Raw genomic sequence first — 21,492 nt, forward strand, 5'->3', positions numbered from 1 at the left:
TGCGTCACGCATGCATGTCTATTTGCCTCATATAAAATATAAAACACATGTGGACTGATATTTTTCCAATGTCTGGACTCCTTTATTAAAGCTGCAGTAGGTAACTTTTGTAAAAATATATATTTTTTACACATTTGTTAAACCTGTCATTATGTCCTGACAGTAGAATATGAGACAGATAATCTGTGAAAAAATCAAGCTCGTCTGGCTCCTCCCAGTGGTCCTATTGCCATTTGCAGTTACGGTAAGAAAACAACCAATCAGAGCTGCGGTCCGTAACTTTGTTTGTTTTCAAAATGTAGAAAAATGTATATAATAAGCGAGTACACCATGAATCAATTTTACAAACCGTGTTTTTAGCTTGTCCTGAATCACTAGGGTGCACCTATAATACGTGTTTCTATTCGGACTATTTTAGATTGCTTTGGGGGTACCGCGGCGGAGTAACCCATTACCTTTGTGATTCTTCATAGACATAAACAGAGAGAAGTAGTTCCGGCTACGATGTTCTTCCGCAAGACGCAAGCAGTTCTGTTTATTAACCGCTAGAGCATCAAAAGTTACCAACTGCAGCTTTAATGGAGTATATAAACATACGTTTCAATATATTGGTATTAAATCCATTTTCTGAGAATTTATATTTCACATTTTTACTGCAAATGTCGAAATACGTGCTCTTTGGTCCATCAGTGCTTGAGTCACTGATCACATTAGAATAAAGTATCTCATAATAAAATACAAAATTGACTGATTTATGAATGTATATGCATAGTTCTCATCAGCCAGAATACAGATAAACGCTTTCATTTGTTGTATTTTTGATCCTGAAACAAAACATAACAACAAAAGAGTGAATCATACCACCATCTGAGGTTGTGCTTCAAGTCAAACGAACCCATTTTTAAATCGTTCACAGCTGAGCATCGCGAGAGGCGGATCTGCGTCAGAGTGCGCATGTGAATGAGCTGCACATAGTCATTTTCAGATGCAATTACAAAAAAATAAAATAAAAACAACCCTGGATAGCCTAGATTAGGCCCATATTCACAAATGTGTTAGCTATGGAATTAAATATCTGATATTCCGACTGTCAAATACATGCAAGTGAAAGTGTATTGTATAAACACCTTTATAACGATCGCGTTAGTTGAGCTGTATGCGCGCTATAATTTTATGACACAAATTTTGCAATAGGCTTACAAACACATTTTAATTCAGATTATATATATATATAAGGGAAAACGAAGGAAAAACAAACAAAAAAAACAGCTGGCTGATCTTTCACGTCTGTTAACTAATGACTCGTGCAGCTGTTCGCGCAGTTGTGATTTTTTTAAAAGTGGAATGTAGGCCTATTTTTACGTTTGCACATGACTGTTTTGAACCCGTGTTTAGACCCGAGTTTCCCCTGTGTCCAATCCGACCCGCACCCATAACCAACACAGTTGGATATTTTTCACCTGTTTCAGCCCCCGGGTACCCGAACCCGTGCAGGACTCTAAAAAGCAGACTGCTTATCATATTCAGCTCTCAATAATAATAATTATTTCTCCAATTGTGAATTACTTATATTTTCAGAATTATTTACTTTCGTTTGAAGGGCTCTTATTCTATTTTCCAACTGTAATCTAGTTTCCTGTGTCTTTTTTGATTTAGAACCTGTATAACTGATGAAATGCCCTCTCAGGAAATCCTTGAAAGCTTCCCACTTAACGCATGCAGTAGTTTGTGTAGTGTTAATTTGTTAATCTGTTTTTCTAAATATTTCACCGTCTTCATCTTGTAACCATTTATGTTGGAATGCCATCTGGGTGGATCTCTTAATAATTTATCATCTTTGTAGACCAAACAACATGGTGCATGATCCGAGATCACAATATTATCATAAGAGCAGTCAGGAATTTTAGATTGCAATTCTGAAGAGACAAGGAAAAAAATTATTCTAGAGTATGTCTTAAAAGTACCCGAATAACAGGAATAAGCTCTAATATTCAGTTTTCTCTCTCTCTATATATCTAATAAATTTAAATCTCTCATAAACCTATGGATTGTAGCCCTACAGTTGTTATGTGAATTGTCAACCCCAGTTGATCTCTCTATTTCTGGGTTTAATGTACAATTAAAGTTCCCGGCTATCATATGAAGTCCTGGAAGCGTTGCGAGAGTAAGAAATAGGCCATTATAAAAATTGCTATCATCCACATTAGGACCATAAACATTTGTTATATTAAGAATTTCTGATAACAAAGATCCTTGAAGTATTAGAAATCTTCCCCTTTTATCTTTAATAATATTTTTCTATTTTAAATGGAACCGACTCATGAATTAGTGTCATAACCCCGGATGTCATGGCCACCATAACCAGACTCCAGCATAGTTTTTTTTTGTAAACAATATTGGATTATACATTTAATTATAGCCATCATCACATGACCAGCATTTACATCGCTTCTCGTCTCATTTTCGTCATGTGATAAAGGTTCGTTTACGACGATATTTAGTCATAATGGCCACTGGACATGTCACCCATTGAGCATGTTTGGGATGCTCTGGATCGTCATATACGACAGCGTGTTCTAGTACCTGCTAATATCCAGCAACTTCGCACAGCCATTGAAGAGGAGTGGACCAACATTCCACATGCCACAATCAACAACCTGATCATCTCTATGCGAAGGAGATCTGTTGCACTGTGTGAAGCAAATGGCAGTCTCACCAGATACTGACTGGTTTTCGGACCACCCAATACAGTAAAACTGCAGATTTTAGAGTGGCCTTTTTTATGGCCAGCCTAAGGCACACCTGTGCAATAATCATGCTGTCTAATCAGCATCTTGATATGCCACACCTCAAAACGCAGTTAGTTTTGACTAATTTTGGGTTGCAATCAGGGAGCGTTTTGTTGTAAAAAAAAAAAAAAAAAACTTGCCAACCCTTTTTGTCAAGCAGGTAACTTTATTATTGCTAATATGGCAATACATTGGCATCATCTGTATTGTAGCAGAAATGAGTCAAATCAGACAAATCAAAGAGTCTATCAGAGCTGTGTGCATTGAAACATGAGCTGAATTCCTCAGGAAGTCATAAATCAGTTCAAGTGCCACAAGAACCAAGCAAGATAACCAACCAACCAACTTGTTCACACAACAGCTTTCAACATTAACACCAATAGAACAATTATTGACAATTTTAATTCGAAGAAGAGATTGTCAAATTTATTGTTCGTGATTGAAATGCAACGCTGGACATCACATGTAAACCCAGGAGATCAAGTTAAATACTTGCATTGACTTCCCCCCACCCAGAAGAACCAGACTGAAATTCCTAAGGGGGAAGGGCTTTAAACCTTTGTCTTCACAGAAAAGTCCCTTTGCCAGAGAATGGCAAAGAAACTGCTTTTTATACATTATATATGGACCAGAATGAACTCAAAAAAGACTTATGAATGAATCATTCCATTGCTTAACTCCATATTCATTTACGTGTAACCCACACATTTGACTATCATGTATAATCACTTATTGTGTATGTCTTTTGATAACTATAGGATACCTAGTCATGTCTAGTATTCAAATAATCACATTTTCTTGCTTGATATTGTCCTGACAATCATTTATTTGTAAAATATATCATAATCATGTTATAGGAATCATATCCAAAATTAGACCCTGTGAGGCAAGAACCACATGCTTGGTAAGATAAACAATGATTTATGATACCCACCCCAAGAACATATCTGATTGGTCAAGGCAACATTTGAGGGGTGGCCAATGTAACCCAGTGTAATAATTTACGAAGTGTTTTTTTTTATATATATATACATATGTGCATTTCATAAATGTATATGGGTTTGGATAAGTTCTATGTTAATTAAGTTGATATTATTTTTATTTTTGTATTTTTATATTTCTTCTGTTTATCCAATCATATTCACTTGTCCACGTTGGGTGTCCAATCTATGCTCTAGATTAAGGTGAAGGGGGCGGGAATAATTGAGGGCAAAGTTGAACGAGGAAGAATTGGGAGAGCACGAGGGAGAAGAGCGTGCGATCATCTGGTGTTATATTGTTTCACAAAATATATAGTGTAACTAATGCTATAATGTGTTACAATAGTTTATGTAGTTAAGGTGTTGTCGGAATGAGAACAGAAACTGATACTACAGAGACGGGTAAGAATTATTTATCCTCAAAATATTTCTGGTTGTGTTAATTCCAGCCTCCATTTACTAATGCAGCAAATGGACTAATTATAGAGACTGAACAGTGTCTATCTTGCTCGGATGGATTGTGTGTTTAGTTGGCGAGTCGTCAGCATGAGGATTCGTGGCAGTTTCAGATGAGGATGATTACAGATGACTTGTGAGCTAACGTGAGTGCTCGGAATTCCTTTGGCCTTAAGGAAATTGCCGCGATAGTGGAGTTGACGGACATCTAACCTCGTGAGGTGAAACACGCTCTTCTGATTGGATGGTTCAAGGTATTTTTATTTTTTTGTTTGTTGCTCAGTGTTGAGTGAAGCGGTCGTTTGTTTATTTGTTGACCACAACGTACCCCAGCATCAAACAGGCCTGCAGCGTGAAAATAACGAACTTTCATACTGATTGAGGTTAAGTGTGAGCTCATATTGCCGGCTTAGTATTTGTTTGAAGAGTTTATTAAGTTTGAGTAAGAGTTTGATGACTCAAATTTGAAGTATAACAACAGAGGGGAACAAATATCCATTTACAAAAAGAGTGAATGTGAAATGTGTACTTGATTTTATTGTTTTATTCATTTGTGTGAATTTGTGAAATTCATATTGCTTATTTAAATAATTTTATTTTACATTTGGAAAAAATCCTGAAACGTGATCATTTTACCTTTTATCCAGTAAATTGTTATTTACAGTCTACTTGAGTGTTTTCAGTTTATTATTATTTGAGTTAAAAAGGAAATATAAATATACATTGATATTTCATTGATTGGTAAAACAATTGATTTATTTACAGAAGTTAAATTCTAATTCATTTTTATTTGAATTTATTTTAAAGTTTAAGGGACCCAAGGAACTAAGTAACAAACACTGTTACATAGAACAAGTTGAAGTGAGTAAATAACACTTAGCTCACAATAGTTGATAAACCAAAGTTTATTCATACGAACTCAGAGCGCACCATTATCTATCTATATAGGAAAGGGAAAAAAGCGCTACACCAACAAGGAAGTTTAAAAACTTTGGACACGATTAAATCTTGCTTTTAGTTCTAGTCTAGCTGCTGCTATTAGCCATGTCGGCTTTTAGTTCTAGCATTGCTCGTGCTATCAGTCATGCCTGCTCTTAACTTTTAGCTTGTAGCTTTGCTACCTAGCTTTAGCTTGTAGCATCTAGCCATGCGGTAGTCATCATTGTTCTTTGAGCGCGGTTCCAGCGTGCCTGCCTGCTGCTGCTATGAGAAGGAACACAACCTAGTCTCGTCAAACTTTATTTCTTTTCTTTTCCGTTTGAGAGTTTCGTGTTCTGAGTTAAGTTTTGTAACGTCCATTCAACTTCAACCAGCGAACACGACTCTGCACTTTCAGCCAACGCCCAACAACCACGGGCTTCCCAAGACGTCACTTCAGAGACTGAACTTCCAGCCAATCAACGACCTCGGGATAGCCCTTTCACCGAGGCTCCTTCTTCACAGGAGATGCAAGTAACTTTACCTCCAGACTGTGACCTTTACTGGTGTATCTAATATAATTTTAGTCACATTGAGGAACTCAATGCAAGGGTTAATTACGTGATTGATGGTTGTTCATGTCTATGCAATTTAACGTATTGCTGTTAACTTGGGATTCCATATTTCCATTCTCTTAAACTCATCTTTCCCTAACTTTCGACCTTCCTGCAACTTGTGTGAATGTGTGTGTGCGTGCGTTTATATGTTAGATTAGTTTATATGTCTTAGATTTATCTAATAAAGCCTTATTCATATTGAAAAGAGAAGTATCTTGTGTTTTGTGCTTACAAGTTAATGTCTTAAACTGCCGATCTTGTTACTGTGCTAATTGATAGTGTTTTCACTATAGTTTGGATATTAGTATCCAGCGCAGATTTTATGTTAAACGGCTCGTTCACTGAACCGCAGGCGCGTCTCCGTGAACAGCCGTGAAACAGTGATTCTGTTCAAATTCCCTTTAAAATCTTAAATGATTCCCTTTGAGCTAAATTGACCTGTTTCCCTTACAGTATTAAAAAGAAAATAATAACTTCATATGATGTTTAAGTAAATACAATAGCCTTGACAGCCTTGGAGTTCCAAAATTATTGACTTTTTTATAATTAAAATGTAATGTGTTAATTCCCTAACATGTGTACTAGTACTTATGCAAACGTTGATCACACTACAAACAATACAAAACTATAATGCTATAGGAAACAGAAAAGATTAATTAATTGTTTACCTGGGTCTTCAGTCTATGATTACAGTAGGTAGACATCCAAAATGCCCCTTTTACCACCGCACGTACCGCTGCCGTGGCGTCTGTAAAGTGCATTTGCAGCTTTTGACTGCTGAGTGGCGCTTTAACCACAAGTTATCAAACAAGCGCATCAAAGCACATTTTCAAATAGACGTCAGTTTTGCCTCACTGTTGTGTTACATTGGACCGCTTCAGTCAGAGAAAATGAAAGAAAAACAATATAGTTCAAATATATACTATATTTAATATATTTAATATTCACAGATGAAAGTTTGGTACTTGTGAAGTTATGCATCTCTTAGAACGAATTCAAGCAGGATAAATGTCAAGCCTGTGCCTGAGCCTGTGCTTATATTTTCTCTAAGCTACATGGTATTAAACCATATTTTAGATTTGACACATTTAAAAGGTGTGCAGTATAATTTAAATTATATGAATTATGTGTTATATTATTCAAAATAAATTGTGGTTTACTTTGCATCGGGGCATTAAAAGTGGAAGCTTATTTTAGTGAGCTAGGCTACATGGATTAATATGCAAAATGTCAATATTTTCATATATTATGCCTATATTTTAATTTATATGTTAAAATTCCTTTAATAAAACAACATACATTTTTGTTATTCGTTACCTGTCCTTTATTTTTACACATAGAACTTCTTGGGAAAAAGACTTGTCTGTAAACCGATTAAGAAATTGTTGCATGTATAGTAAAACATGAAGCACTGTATAAATTTGTTCCCATTATTTAGGCCTAACTGTTTATTAAACACTGCATAGGCCATTGCTAACTATAGGCAGATCAGACAGTCGAGCTCTAAATTATGAATGGCCTCCATAACTGTACAATACACTGTAAAAAATTGCTGTAGTTTCTACAGCTAAATTTTACAGAATTTTACTATATAAACATTTTACAAGATGCAGCTGTAATTCGCAATGCATTATGGGTCAAATAAGGTTTTAAAGTTGTTAACAGTATATTTCCACGTCAACTGTAATTCATTTACAAGAAGCAGGTGTTGTCAATGTAGTTCCTGCTTTTTACACTAACTTACTGTAGTGTGGCATTATGGGATTGCGCGTGCATCATTCAAATCAGAAACCCAGCCGACTGGAGCAGCTCGAGAACAATTGAAGATAAGAGGCTTTATTCATAATTCCTGGTAAGTTCACTTATTTATACTTAAGAAATATATCCTTTTATATTTATTTAAGTTAATGTATAAGAGATTTCATGTCACAATAGCCTCCTATCATTGCTATCATAGCATAGTTACGCCAAATGTTCGATTTTTGGAAGTGAAATTTTCTTATTGAGAGCATTTAAAGTAGTGTTTATCTAACTTTTATCATACAGACCAATGCGAACGATTGTCATAGTAACTACTATCTATCGAAATAACTGACGAACAGCAAAATGTGAAATTTCATTCGTTTATTTGTGTTCAACTATCCCATATTGACTCGACGCCTTACTGTAATAAGTGAAAGACATCTTTATATGCCGACTGGACAAGTTAGCCTGATTTAAAAAAAAAAAAAAGAAAAGAAAAAAAGGCTGAGGAAGCATCAAACGCGAGACTGATTCTGATATAACGATTCTGATTCTGATATTAACGTTTCATTCAACATCAGAACAAGCTTACCGACACACATAAACTCACAGAAAATTCATGAGGTAAATGTTCAACTGTTTAGTTTATTCAGAACATATGATATAAGAAGCATCACAAGTGAGCTGTTTTGCTGAGTATCACGATTGCAAATACATAGTTCAATAAACAATTAGTTAACAAGTTACTTACTTTTTTAGACACAATATTAACTGTTGTTGTATTTCACCAGCGAATATAGTTCCAAACAAAGACCAAAGCAAAACTATTTTGCTCATTCTCAAATCAAAACTCAATGGTGTTTTTGCTGAATGATTCATCTTTTTGAACAGATCGGTTCAATGAATGACTCAGTTGATTCACTCATTAAGTTATTTACTGCCACCTAATGGCGGATTAGTTTCAGGTTTAATAAGTAGAATTGCATTTTTCCAACATTTATTTATTGTATTTTCAAATTTCATGTCATTACACAGTTGTAATTTTGCACTGTTAATTATTCAATTTGATTGGTGGTACAGTTCTACAATGTAATATTACAATTTATAATTATAAATTCTATAATTTAAAATAGTTTGTTTATTCTAAAATATATGCCTTTTTGGGTGTTAATTTTGGTCTCATTTACATAATGCTTTAAAGAAACCACAATAGTATTTTCTTTATTTCTTGTAGGTGCAAAGAATAGCAGCTGATGTGGAGAAATGTTTGATGCTTCAAGACTCTGAAGCTGATTTTATTAGGTAATGTATTAATTATTTAAATAATTTGATAAACTTGTAATTTAGATTACATTTTTTATTGAAATACTGCATTGTAGGTTACATTATTGCTTATATTTATTCATTTCAGGTCCACCCAGTGGCTTTTGACTATTTGAGGGTCAGATGGTTGTGAATTCATACCTCAACGTTGTAGCTGGATTTGCAGTCTTATTACTTCAGTCTGGCGTCCTGGGAGCAGGCATCTTTTGCACACTTGAATTTTTTCAAAGGTAACAAGTTTTCCTTAAGTAATTTCATTTGTGAAAAAGGTTATTTATTTAAAGGGGTTGCTCCACCCCATAATGACAATGTAGTCATTCATCACTGTTAACGGTTAACTGTTAATGTCGTTCCAAACCCGTAAAAGCTTTGTTCGTCTTCGGAACACAATTTAAGATATTTCAGATGAGAACCGGGAGGCTTGCGTCTGTCCCACTGACTGCCAAACAATTAACAATGTCTAAGCCCAGAAAAGTATGAAAAGCATCGTCAGAATAGTCCAGAATAGTGGTTCAACTGTAATATTACGAAGCTACGAGAATACTTTTTGTAAGCAAAGAAAACAAAAAGAACAACTTTATTCAACAAAGTCATTCTTTTTTATTATGTCAGCCGCACCACACGAATATGCTGTTTTTCGTTCAAATCAAAGCGTAAATAAACATAGAAAGCGTGTCCATGTGACCCAGCTGACAAAGAACAGGCTATGTAGTGTGTGTCCAGCAGATACTCTCCAAAAATGGCACTACACTGACGCAGAGGAGACTAATTGTTGAATTAATCCTTACTTTAGTTTTCTTTGCACACAAAAAGTATTGTCGTCGCTTCATAACGTTACTGTTGAACCACTGATGGACTATTCTGATGATCTCTTTCATACTTTTCTGGGCCTTGACAGTGGTATATACTGGAGAGTCTATGGGACAGTCACAATCTTCCCGGTTGCATCAAAAATATCTTAAATTGTGTTCCGAAGATGAATTAAGCTTTTATGGGTTTGGTACGACATGGAGGTAAGTGATTAATGGCAAGATTTTCATTTTGGGGTGGAGTAACCTTTTAAGTACTGGTAAATGCTGATTGTATTGTATAAGTGGCATTTTGACATTTATTTTATTGAGCTAGTTTCATTCAATACTTAACTTTATCTGGATGCTTTTGCTTGTTTTTATGTGCAGATGTTTTCTTGGAATCACAATATCCACTGGATACAAGACGGACACATAGAGGCAAAACAAGAGGGACAACCCTCATGTGTGTGCTCATCTCAGAAAATTGATGGACTTTCATTATGTATTTATTAAATTGTCTTTTGCAGGAATATTCTTAATTTAATAGAACATAAGCTCAAACAACAGAATTTGTGATTTAATGTTGATTCCAGCATTTTCTTTTAATCCTTTTCTTTAAAACATATTTGTTTTACCAAAATTATACAAATTCTGTTGATTGACCTTAATTTTTATAGAAAACTCTGAATATGGCTTTTTTTAAACAGTTATTTGTGATGCTATGCTATTTTTATGATAAAATTTAACTGTTGAAAGACTGAAAATTTTATTTTAGCAGTTAAAGCCTTGCAATGTCTTTCTGCCAGTTTTAATAAATACTTAGTTGCAGCATCATTGACTTGGTTTTTATTAATTTGTAAATGTATTAAGATAGTGCTCATGATAATGCATTTATATCAGTATTTGATAGTTTTGTTAAATTATTCTTTAAAGCAGTTTCATTGTTACATTTTTACAACATCATATTGTTTTTAGGGGTATTTACAGGATTTTATTGGCAACTTTTGTTGCTAGTTAAATACTGTAATTTAATGAAATTACAAATTAATGCTGTAAAATATATTTACAGGACTTTATTGGCAACTTTTTTGCCAGGTAAATACTGTACTTTAGTGAATTTACAAAATATTGCTGTAAAATAAACTACTTGTAAAATTCAATGTTACTGTAAAAAATACTACAAACTACTGTATTTCACAAACAGCAATTAACTGTAATTTGCTTTTGTTGCCGGATCCAGACCTAGGGGAATCTGCGCCGGCACAAGCCAAATCACGCACTAAGCTGTGAATGATAAGGAGACGAACAAGTTATTGCCATGCTCAAGTGCAGTTTTAATATGACTCAAAGATGATCACAGTTGAAAGATGGACATATCATACTTTGTCTACAAGCATCCCAAAATTCTCAATAAAATAGCATTCAACTGTCACTTTAACAAAACTCCTATGAATAAATTCAAGGCACTGCAATTAGTTCTCACATATTAATATTGGCATAACTGCATGAACAAAATAACTCAATAAAGATGAAAATACCTCTGTATAATATAGTATTGGTAATACTTTGAGATATTGAATACAGCATTTAATCAAAGAAAAACATTTCTTCACCATAAATGATACTGACTTGTATAAATGCAACAATGATGCCAATTACTCTGGTTGAAACAGTGTCACTTTCCCATTTATTTATGAATAATTACATTTATGCAATTAACTCAATTTCACTGTAACACCTTTAATAATCTTAACCGCATAAATATCCAAATTATTACAGTTTTGAACCATAAAACTAGTGTTAACACATTAAACAATCCCCATCACGTTCACAAATGAAATATCCCTCGTAATCAATATTATGCCTTCACATGCATTAACTAATAGAATAGCTGCTAAAATACATACTATTTTTAATTAACATACACCGTAGATGAAAATGCATATAATCAGAATGATTGATAGACAAGTGTTTAGGAAACAATCCAATGTCTTACAGATTTCCACATACCTGAATCAAGACATTCTGTTTATGTCCCTTTGGTTAATTTTGCTAACCACGAGTTAGCAGATAACATTTAACATTTTCTCCAACCTAAATCTTGTCCTATTATCCAACTAACACATTCCCACATCATTTCCAAACATTTCTTCTTAGTTACAACGATGGATGATTAATACAAATCACTTTAAAAGAGTTATTACCCATACCTGTGAATGATAAGGAGACAAACACGTTATTGCCATGCTCAAGTGCAGTTTTAATATGACCCGGAACTCGAGCTGTCGGTCTCCTAATAACCCACTAAAGCGCCACACTGCCCTCTACAGGTTTAGTGGTGAAATACATGTAATTTTAACTCTAAGTCCAATTCTTTTAAAAACAAAATAATAATAATAAAAAAAATAAGTGGTGGGGTAACTTTTTTTCTTTTTTTACCCATACAGCAGAATTATTTCCTCTACCCGTCACACTCTCCCCTACTTTAAAGAGATGTCCCCTGACATCCAGAATGACATTAACTATCTGACGGTAGAGCAAGAAGAACAGAAATATGTCTGTATTCCCTACTGTTTTTTAAGGTCAGTAGCTTACTATTCACTTACTATTCACGGTTATCGTCAAAACAGTCATTAGTCAAAATATCAAGTCAGTTTACGATGTCAAGGTCTTGTTCATTCTCATGCACAAGAGTTCTTCAATAAACCCAGGCCACTGGTTGAGAGTAATAACTCACTTCAGGAGTCACTGGTAAGTCACTTCAATAAGTCACAGGAGGCATTGGATAAATGGCACCACACATAGGGTTTGCTCCTAATCTCCAAGGCTGGTAAGAAGGTATTCCTGGCTGGTCATACATAATAAGATTTCTGGGCTTGACTTGTCTTGTGGATCTCCTCACTTGTTGTTCTATATCCCTTGTTGGTGGTAGGCCAATTGTGGCTTCCGTTTCAGGCTGATCGAAGATTCTATCCTCCACAATGTCATCCTTGTGTAACTCCTGTCTTTCCACAACTGGTGATGGTCTAGCATGTGGAGTTACCGGTATTGTCTCCGATGTTGCCAGAGAGTCCACCTGTTCCGTTCGTCTGACATCCTCATACTCCGGAGTTTGACTTTGTGGATGATACTCAGGAGCTACCGCTCTCAATCCACAATGAGACGATATGCTCCCTGCATCCGTGAAGCCCACATCTGTGCATACTGTTGCTGTGTCTGTACCTGCTGATCCGAATTAAGGTTGAAGATTAAGTCAACAGGCAACCGAGGATGTCTCCCAAAAAGGAGGAAAAATGGCGAGTACCCCGTTGCCTCGTGTCTAGTGCAATTATAGGCATGAACAAGATTAGGGAGGTGATCTTTCCTCTCTGCCTTTTTCTCTTCTTGTAGTGTCCTCAACATCTGAAGAAGTGTCCTGTTCAGACGTTCAACAGCGTTTCCCTGTGGGTGGTACGGAGTGGTACGAGAGTGAGATATCCCTGCCAGCTGCTGTAATCTCTGGAACAAAGTGTTCTCGAACTCCTGGCCTTGATCATGATGGAGCTTTTCGGGATATCCAAATCGTGGAATGAAATCAGAGAAGATCTTCTCAGCCGCCGTCTTACCAGACTTATTCCGGGTTGGATAAGCTTGTGCAAAACGAGTAAAGTGGTCTACGAGCACAAGTGTGTACTCGTATCCCCCCTTCCTAGGTTTGAGGTGTAAGTAATCGACGGAGAGCAACTCAAAGGGGCGGAAGTAACAATGAAGCCCATTGGTGCTTTATCATGGACAGCAGGTCACTTTTGCTTAATGCAAGGGCACTGGCGAATAACATAGTCCTCGATGTCACGTTGCATATAAGGCCAGTAGAACCGTTGTCTGGCAAGATGGATGACTTTATCAGCTCCGATGTGTCCCATGTCATCGTGGAGATGTTTCATCACCATGGGCGTCAGTGCTTTTGGAAGAACCAGTTGTTGATTGGGCCCAGACTCTCTGTACAAGATTCCATTTTTTAACTTTAATCTGTTCCACTCATGTATTAGCCGTCGGGTTCCCACTGGCACTGAGCTCCGTTCTTTGTCCTTTGGGTTCCCTCCACTCTTTTTCAATCTAACCACTTCACAGATGGCCTCATCCCTGTTCTGAGCATCTTTGATATCCTCAGTAGTAAAAACAGGCATGTTTGCAGCAGGAATGTTATTAGCCTCTACATGAATCTGGAGAGCCGCAGTCCGAGGTACATCCTCTTCCCTCTCAGCCTGACTTCCCTGCCAGATGGTAGACACCACCTCAGGCGGCACTATCTCAGTGTACTCTCTCAGATGGTCAGTGAGTCTCACTGGAAATCGGGACAGAGTGTCTGCGTCCACATTAGTCTTGCCTGGCCTGTACTTGATGGTGAAATAAAAGTCGGCCAATTCACCCACCCAGCGATGCCCTACAGCACTCAGCTTGGCAGTACTCAGGACGTAAGTAAGGGGGTTATTATCTGTATATACGGTGAAAGTAGGGGCATAGTACAGATAATCCCGAAACTTACACACGGCCCACTTCAAAGCAAGGAACTCCAGCTTGCTAGAATGGAGGTGGTAATTCTTTTCAGCAGGCGTGAGTGTCCTTGAACCGTATGCAATAACCCGTAGTTTACCACACTGTTCCTGGTACAACACAGCCCCCAAGCCTTAATTAGAGGCATCAGTGTGCAGGACAAAGGGTCAGTCAAAATCGGGGTAAGCCAGGATGGGAGGACTGGTCAACATGTCTACCAGGTGAGACACTATCGCACTATGCTCTGAAGACCAACAGATAGGTGTCTTAGATGGAAGGTGGTCACCACGCTTTCCTTTTTTGGTAGATTTTACATGAGCGGGATCTAGGCAAGACTCATTGGGATGTTCTTGGAGCTTGAACAAAGGTCGTGCTATCCGGAAGAAATCCTGGATAAAGGAGCGATAGTACCCCAAGAACCCCATTAAAGATTGGACCTCCCCGACATTCTTTGGTTTCCTCTCCTTTAACTTCAGCACTGCTTCCACATCCTTAGGATCCACTTGGACACCTTCACTGGTAACCAACCGTCCCAAATACCGCACTTGCCGTTTAAAGAGCTCACACTTGGTCGGTCGCAGTTTCACACCGCATTCCGTCAGGCGAGACAACACTCTTCTCAGGTCCTCGACGTGGTCATGGAAGGTCTTAGAGAAACAGAGCACGTCATCCAAATAAGGGGAGCAGCATTCATCCCTCAGACCAGCTAGTACACCCTCCATGCAGCGTTGAAATGCTGCTGGTGCATTGGTAAGGCCAAAAGGGAGACGTACCCACTCATAGAACCCCCAAGGTGTGCTGAAAGCTGTCATATGTCGGCAACCTATTTCAACCAAACCCTGATGGTAAGCACTACCTTGGTCGCGAATGGAGAACCAGGAGTTGCCCCCCAAATTATCCAAAAGGTCTTGAATACGTGGCAGTGGGTGACGGTCAGGGATTGTTTTGCTGTTCAACCCCCGGAAGTCGACACAGAGGCGTAAACTCATGTCCTTCTTCCTCACACATACAACTGGAGAGGAATAAGCTGACGTCAATGTTTGAATCCAGCCACGGACAAGTAAGTTCTGTACATAATTTTTGACCTCCCAATACAAGGGTTTTGTAATAGCATTATATGACTTTTGTACTGGCGTGTCATCCTTGAGGTTGATTCTCAGTTGTAGTCCAGGGATACACCCAATATCCGCATCATCTTTGGCAAAAGCAGTAGACTGTTCATATAGCATTTCCCTGACAATTCTCTGTCCCTCCTCTGATAGATGTGATACATCAACTGGAGAGTGCCACTTATCCTTGGCCTCGTGCAACCCTTGTCTATCTAGCTCTTTGTTCTGATAGATCGGCAAGTCTTTGCTTAACTGGGCTGCAAAAGTCTGGACAGACTCACATGGCATGTGCTTGGGGTTCAGGACAGGCTTCACATCAGTGATCTCTTCAAGAGTACCCAGTACTGTTCTTTGAGTCAAGTAAATGTTGTGCCGGGTTGAGTTTTGTATGGGAATCTTAATGCAATTTGATGACCCCCAGGGAATGTCTACCAGGGACGGAAACAGGTCTAAACCAACTGGACAGGTATTCTCAGTGAGAGGCTGAAATAGCATGGTGCACTTCCCTGGTACACCTTTTACTCGACACCGAACCTCATGGACTTTGCCTGCGGGGATGGTAACCCCTCTCTTGCTGATCCATACCACATGTGGTGTTGGCTCATCCATGGCTGTTATCTGAAGGAGAGAAACCAAAGCCTTCACTGTGTTCTCTGGAATACTTAAAGAATCCGTGAGGATAGCAATCACATCCACAGTGTCATCATGTTCTTTGATGATTTCTGCTAAGACGTTGCTTCCTAGCAAGGGACAGTGACAGCTTTGACTGACTAAAAGGGGAACTCTGATTGTCACAGACCCATGGTGCTTGCTAGAAATCTGTAGATCAACCTCTGCCCATCCCTCGAGAGGTATTTCAGAACCATTGGCTGCAGAGATTTCAAGGGACTGACTGTTAAGGAGTGACTGAAGTGACTGAATTTTGACATGAGGTGATACACTATCTACCCAGGTTTTGCTGACCATAGTCACCTGGGCTCCTGAATCTAATAGCATTTCTATTGGCATACCATTGATGTTACAGGAAACAGTACAGCGTTTTCCAATTAGCTGTGCCATACGTTTCTTTTGGGTTCAATTGAGAGGATGTGGCTGACATTTTAAAGGTATCTGTGGCTTAACACGGTTCACGGTCGCTGGCTGCCCTTCTCCAGCGACCTCTTCCAGTTTTCCAACGTTCGTGGCTGCAAGCATCCGATGGCTTGATGGCCTGCCTGACTACAAACAAAGCAATGGGGACAGTTCATTGTCTCTTTCATTATGCAGTTGGGGCATCTACCCTTTTTCTCAACTGCCAGGGATTGTGGGTGCTTAACAGGTGTACTAGAGTTGCCAGTCGGGGCCCGGTCAACAGTCTGGTTCACCAGTGTCATTTTATGGGTCAGTGAGGACACTTGAGCAGTCAGCTCTCTAATAGCTTGACGATTAGCTTCCAACTCAGCATCAATTCTGGACTGTTTTGTCGTATCTGTCAGGGTATTAATGTCAGATTGGGCTACACTCACAGTCACTGACCCAGACTTGGCTACAGCACCCAGGCGCTTTAACCTTCATTCTTCCTCCATTTTTGACTTTTTAAGCTGTTCTAACAACGAGTCATCACTAACCTGTGTGTTAGCCAGGAAAGGTTTGATGTCTTGCCTTACATGACTGTTCTTGTCATTTAACCCTTGATACAAGGTGTGCAGAAAAGTACCCTGAACCAATCGCTTATCATAGATAAACTCTGCACCTGGTTGCTGTGACTCGAAAATAACTCTTTGTTTGAGCCCTATAAGTCTATAGAGAAACTGATGTGGACTCTCTTTGTCGTGTTGTTTAGCATTACTGAGCTCGTGGAAGAGCTCAGCTACACCTTTGTCTCTCACATGAGCTTGGAGAAGTCTCTTTAACCCATTAACTGTTAAACCATCGTGGTTAGTGAGCATTTCTCTGAATGTACCTGGTTTAGTTATTTTGAACACTGCTCTAATGATCTCAACCTCACTAAACCCTTCTTGTAGAGCAGTATCAATCTGCTTACAGAGACCACTGAAAGAAATGTCTGACCCAGTATCAGATATTTGACCCCCATGAAATTTACATTCCCGACGTGGAAACAAAGCCGTGACATCTGACAGTCTCACTACCTGATCAGCAACAGTTGAAGATAGGCTTGTCTGATCCTGGTGGGTGTCACAAGTACCAGTGACACTCAGGTGACCTGGTATCCCCGCCGCAGTGGATGTGTAAATGTCTCTGTCCGTGTGTGATGTGGGACTGTGCAGTTCACCGAGTGACTGAGGGGCAAGAAAGTCTGTGGACGATAGTTGTGTGCGTGTGCCCCTGTCCGATGAATATGTAGTTGCGTCCTTTGCTGAAGCAGGGAGGTGTGTGTGTGTACAAGTAGGAGTACTGTCCATGTGAACAGTATAAACATACGCCTCACCAGACCCGGAGTCAGCTGATGTCAGTTCATGTAACAGATCCTGGAGGGAGAGAAGTTGAGCCATACCTTCATCTTCCATTGTTTTCAGCCTTTCACTCCTAGTGTAGTCGATGATAAAGTCGTAGAGCTCTGGTTCACTGAAGCCTTCTGTACTCTCGCTGCCATCTTCAATCGCCTTGGCAACTGACTGTAGTTGACTGGTACTCAACACTAGAAGTATTTTTTGAATCTGGAAAATCAACATCCGTCTTGGGGTTACAGGAGCCCTCCTGACGTTTCACCGTTGATGGTTGCTCTCTGGATGATGCTGAGTGCAGCAGCCTCCCTTGAAGCTTGACCACCAACCTCTACAGTGACAGCTCTCCCCACTAGACGATACTGGATCCCGGACGAGCCCCCAATTGTTACCGGCTCCAGACCTAGGGGAATCTGCGCCAGCACAAGCCAAATCACGCACTAAGCTGTGAATGATAAGGAGACAAACACGTTATTGCCATGCTCAAGTGCAGTTTTAATATGACTCAAAGATGACCACAGTTGAAAGATGGACATATCATACTTTGTCTACAAGCATCCCAAAATTCTCAATAAAATAGCATTCAACTGTCACTTTAACAATACTCCTAGGAATAAATTCAAGGCACTGCAATTAGTTCTCACATGTTAATATTGGCATAACTGCATGAACAAAATAACCCAATAAAGGTGAAAATACCTCTGTATAATGTAGTATTGGTAATACTTTGAGATATTGAATACAGCATTTAATCAAAGAAAAACATTTCTTCACCATAAATTATACTGACTTGTATAAATGCAACAATGATACCAATTACTCTGGTTGAAACAGTGTCACTTTCCCATATATTTATGAATAATTACATATATGCAATTAACTCAATTTCACTGTAACACCTTTAATAATCTTAACCGCATAAATATCCAAATTATTACAGTTTTGAACCAGAAAACTAGTGTTAACGCATTAAACAATCCCCATCACATGTTCACAAATGAAATATCCCTCATAATCAATATTATGCCTTCACATGCATTAACTAATAGAATAGCTGCTAAAATACATACTATTTTTAATTAACATACACCGTAGATGAAAATGCATATAATCAGAATGATTGATAGACAAGTGTTTAGGAAACAATCCAATGTCTTACAGATTTCCACATACCTGAATCAAGACATTCTGTTTATGTCCCTTTGGTTAATCTTTGCTAATTTTGCTAACCACGAGTTAGCAGATAACATTTAACATTTTCTCCAACCTAAATCTTGTCCTATTATCCTACTAACACATTCCCACATCATTTCCAAACATTTCTTCTTAGTTACAACGATTGATGACTAATACAAATCACTTTAAAAGAGTTATTACCCATACCTGGGAATGATAAGGAGACGAACACGTTTTTGCCATGCTCAAGTGCAGTTTTAATATGACCCGGAACTCGAGCTGTCGGTCTCCTAATAACCCACTAAAGCGCCACACTGCCCTCTACAGGTTTAGTGGTGAAATACATGTAATTTTAACTCTAAGTCCAATTCTTCTAAATACAAAATAATAATAATAATAAAAATAAGTGGTGGGGTAACTTTTTTTCTTTTTTTACCCATACAGCAGAATTATTTCCTCTACCCGTCACACTTTGCAGTAATGTCCTGTAATCTATTTTACAGCAATTAACATCATTTTTACATGATTTTATTGGCAACTTTTTTGCCAGTAAAATCCTGTAAATTCTACAGTACATTTTTAACAGTGTAGTATAACAATACAGGTAATGGCATAGGTTTCATGTTAACATTGGTCACTCCCCACCAGCTTCAATATTCTTATTGTTTCCATCTTGTTTTTAAGCCCACAAATAATAATGTGTTCATTCTATTGTATATTGTAACGTACTCATTCTATTATTTTTTTTTTTTTTTAAATCACCTTAAATTGCTTGTAGGTTAGCATTGCACAAACAAAAAAAAATAATAAAAAAATAGAAGCGTTCTTTACTAATGTGCTGTCTTCACTGTAGATCACGTGCATACATGCAGTCTCTTACTTCATCAATAAAAGAGCTTCACCTCTGAAGAGCAACATTATATTTCTCAAAAGGCAGTTCATCATTGAATTTAATGATGTCATCATCTCAGTTCAGTTTAAACAGTATCTGTGCAATCATTTGCCATCAAGTCAACGATAACGCTGTAAATGAAGTGTACCCAACTAAGCAAACCAGAGGCTACAGCCGCAAGGAACCAAAACTCAATCGGTGACAGAATGGAGAAAAATAACAATGCTCAGTAGGGGGGGCACTTCTCCTCTGTCCAGACGAAACCAGCAGTTAAATTCCAGGCTGCTGCAAACTCAGATTGTGCAGAAGAATCATCTGTTTCCTGTTTCCTGGTCTTGTCCTAGTGGTCATCTGAGACATAGTCTTTACGGGAGATCTGTATCTGTGGCTCTAGTTGTCCTGGTCTCCACTGTCTTTCAGGGCTGTAGAGGTCCTTTCTAGGTGCTGATCCACCATCTGGTCTGGATCGGACTGGATCCGAGTGACTGCAGTAACCCTCTGATCTGGATACAGGCTGGATCTGGTGGCTACATTGACCTCTGAATAAGAGAGAAACAGACAAATATTAGCATGGATGTCATTTTTCTAACGATGTAGTAAGTACATTGGGTGTTATGGGAAGTGTTCTCGGTTCCGGTTTACCTAATTAATGCAGCCTAAAAATCCTTTAACGGATTTGGATATTAGAAGAGTATTAGTGTGTTATGTGTAAGCCAGGTTGAATAGATGGACTTTTAATCTAGATTTAAACTGCAAGAGTGTGTCTGCCTACCGAACAATGTTAGGTAGGTTATTCCAGAGTTTAGGTACTAAATAGGAAAAGGATCTGCAGCCCGCAGTTGATTTTAAAATTCTAGGTATTATCAAAATTCCCAAGTTTTGAGAACGCAGCGGACGTGGAGGACTATAATGTATCAAGAGCTTGTTCAAATACTGAGGTGTTAACCATTCAAGGATTTATAAGTAATAAGCAAAATTTTAAAATCTCTGCAATATTTGATAGGGAGCCAGTGCTGTGTTGACAGAACCGGGCTAATATGGTCAAACAGCCATATCACCATGGAGCCCAAGACCTGTTGCCCAATGAAGCTAAGAAGGGCTAAGCCTGGTCAGTACCTGGATGGGAGACCTTCTGGGAAAACTAGGTTGCTGCTGGAAGAGGAGCTAGTGAGGCCAGCAGGAGGTGTGGGCCTGCAGTGTAGTGATAGGGACACTATACTGTCAACAAGCACCTTCCTTCAGATGAGACTTTAAACTGAGGGTCCTGACTCTCTGTGGTCAGTAAAAAATCCCAGGATGTCTTTAAAAAAAAGCGAAGAGTTGTGACTTTGTCATTCCGGCCAAATTTGCCCATTGGCCTCTGACCATCATGGCTTCCTAACAATCCCCATATCTGCTGATTGGCTTCATCAGTCTGTCTCCTCTCCACCAGTAAGCTGGTGTGTGGTGGGCGTTCTGGTGCAATATGGCTGCCATCGCATCATCCAAGTGCCTAGAAAAGCGCTATATAAATGGGAGGAATTATTATTATACTTCATGGTTCTAGTAAGAACTCTAGCTGCTGCATTTTGGACTATTAAGTTTGATTAACTGAGTTTATTTATTAAGTGTGCAGGACAACCAACCAACAAAGCAATACAATAGTCTAACCTTGAGGTCATAAATGCATGGATTAACATTTCTGCATTTGACATTGAGAGCATAGGCCATAGTTTAGATAT

The 21,492-nt window shown here is 38.4% G+C and overlaps 1 long non-coding RNA gene across 1 annotated transcript; it reads left to right on the forward strand.

Moving 5' to 3' along the window:
• Positions 1-3,817: 3,817 nt before the first annotated feature.
• On the forward strand, positions 3,818-5,008 carry LOC113065938 (uncharacterized). The gene is made up of 2 exons (XR_003279092.1): positions 3,818-4,171; positions 4,300-5,008. It is a non-coding gene; the product is annotated as an uncharacterized LOC113065938 (long non-coding RNA).
• Positions 5,009-21,492: the final 16,484 nt, after the last annotated feature.

This window comes from Carassius auratus, chromosome 49 (assembly GCF_003368295.1).
Source record: "Carassius auratus strain Wakin chromosome 49, ASM336829v1, whole genome shotgun sequence".
Lineage (NCBI taxonomy): Eukaryota > Metazoa > Chordata > Actinopteri > Cypriniformes > Cyprinidae > Carassius > Carassius auratus.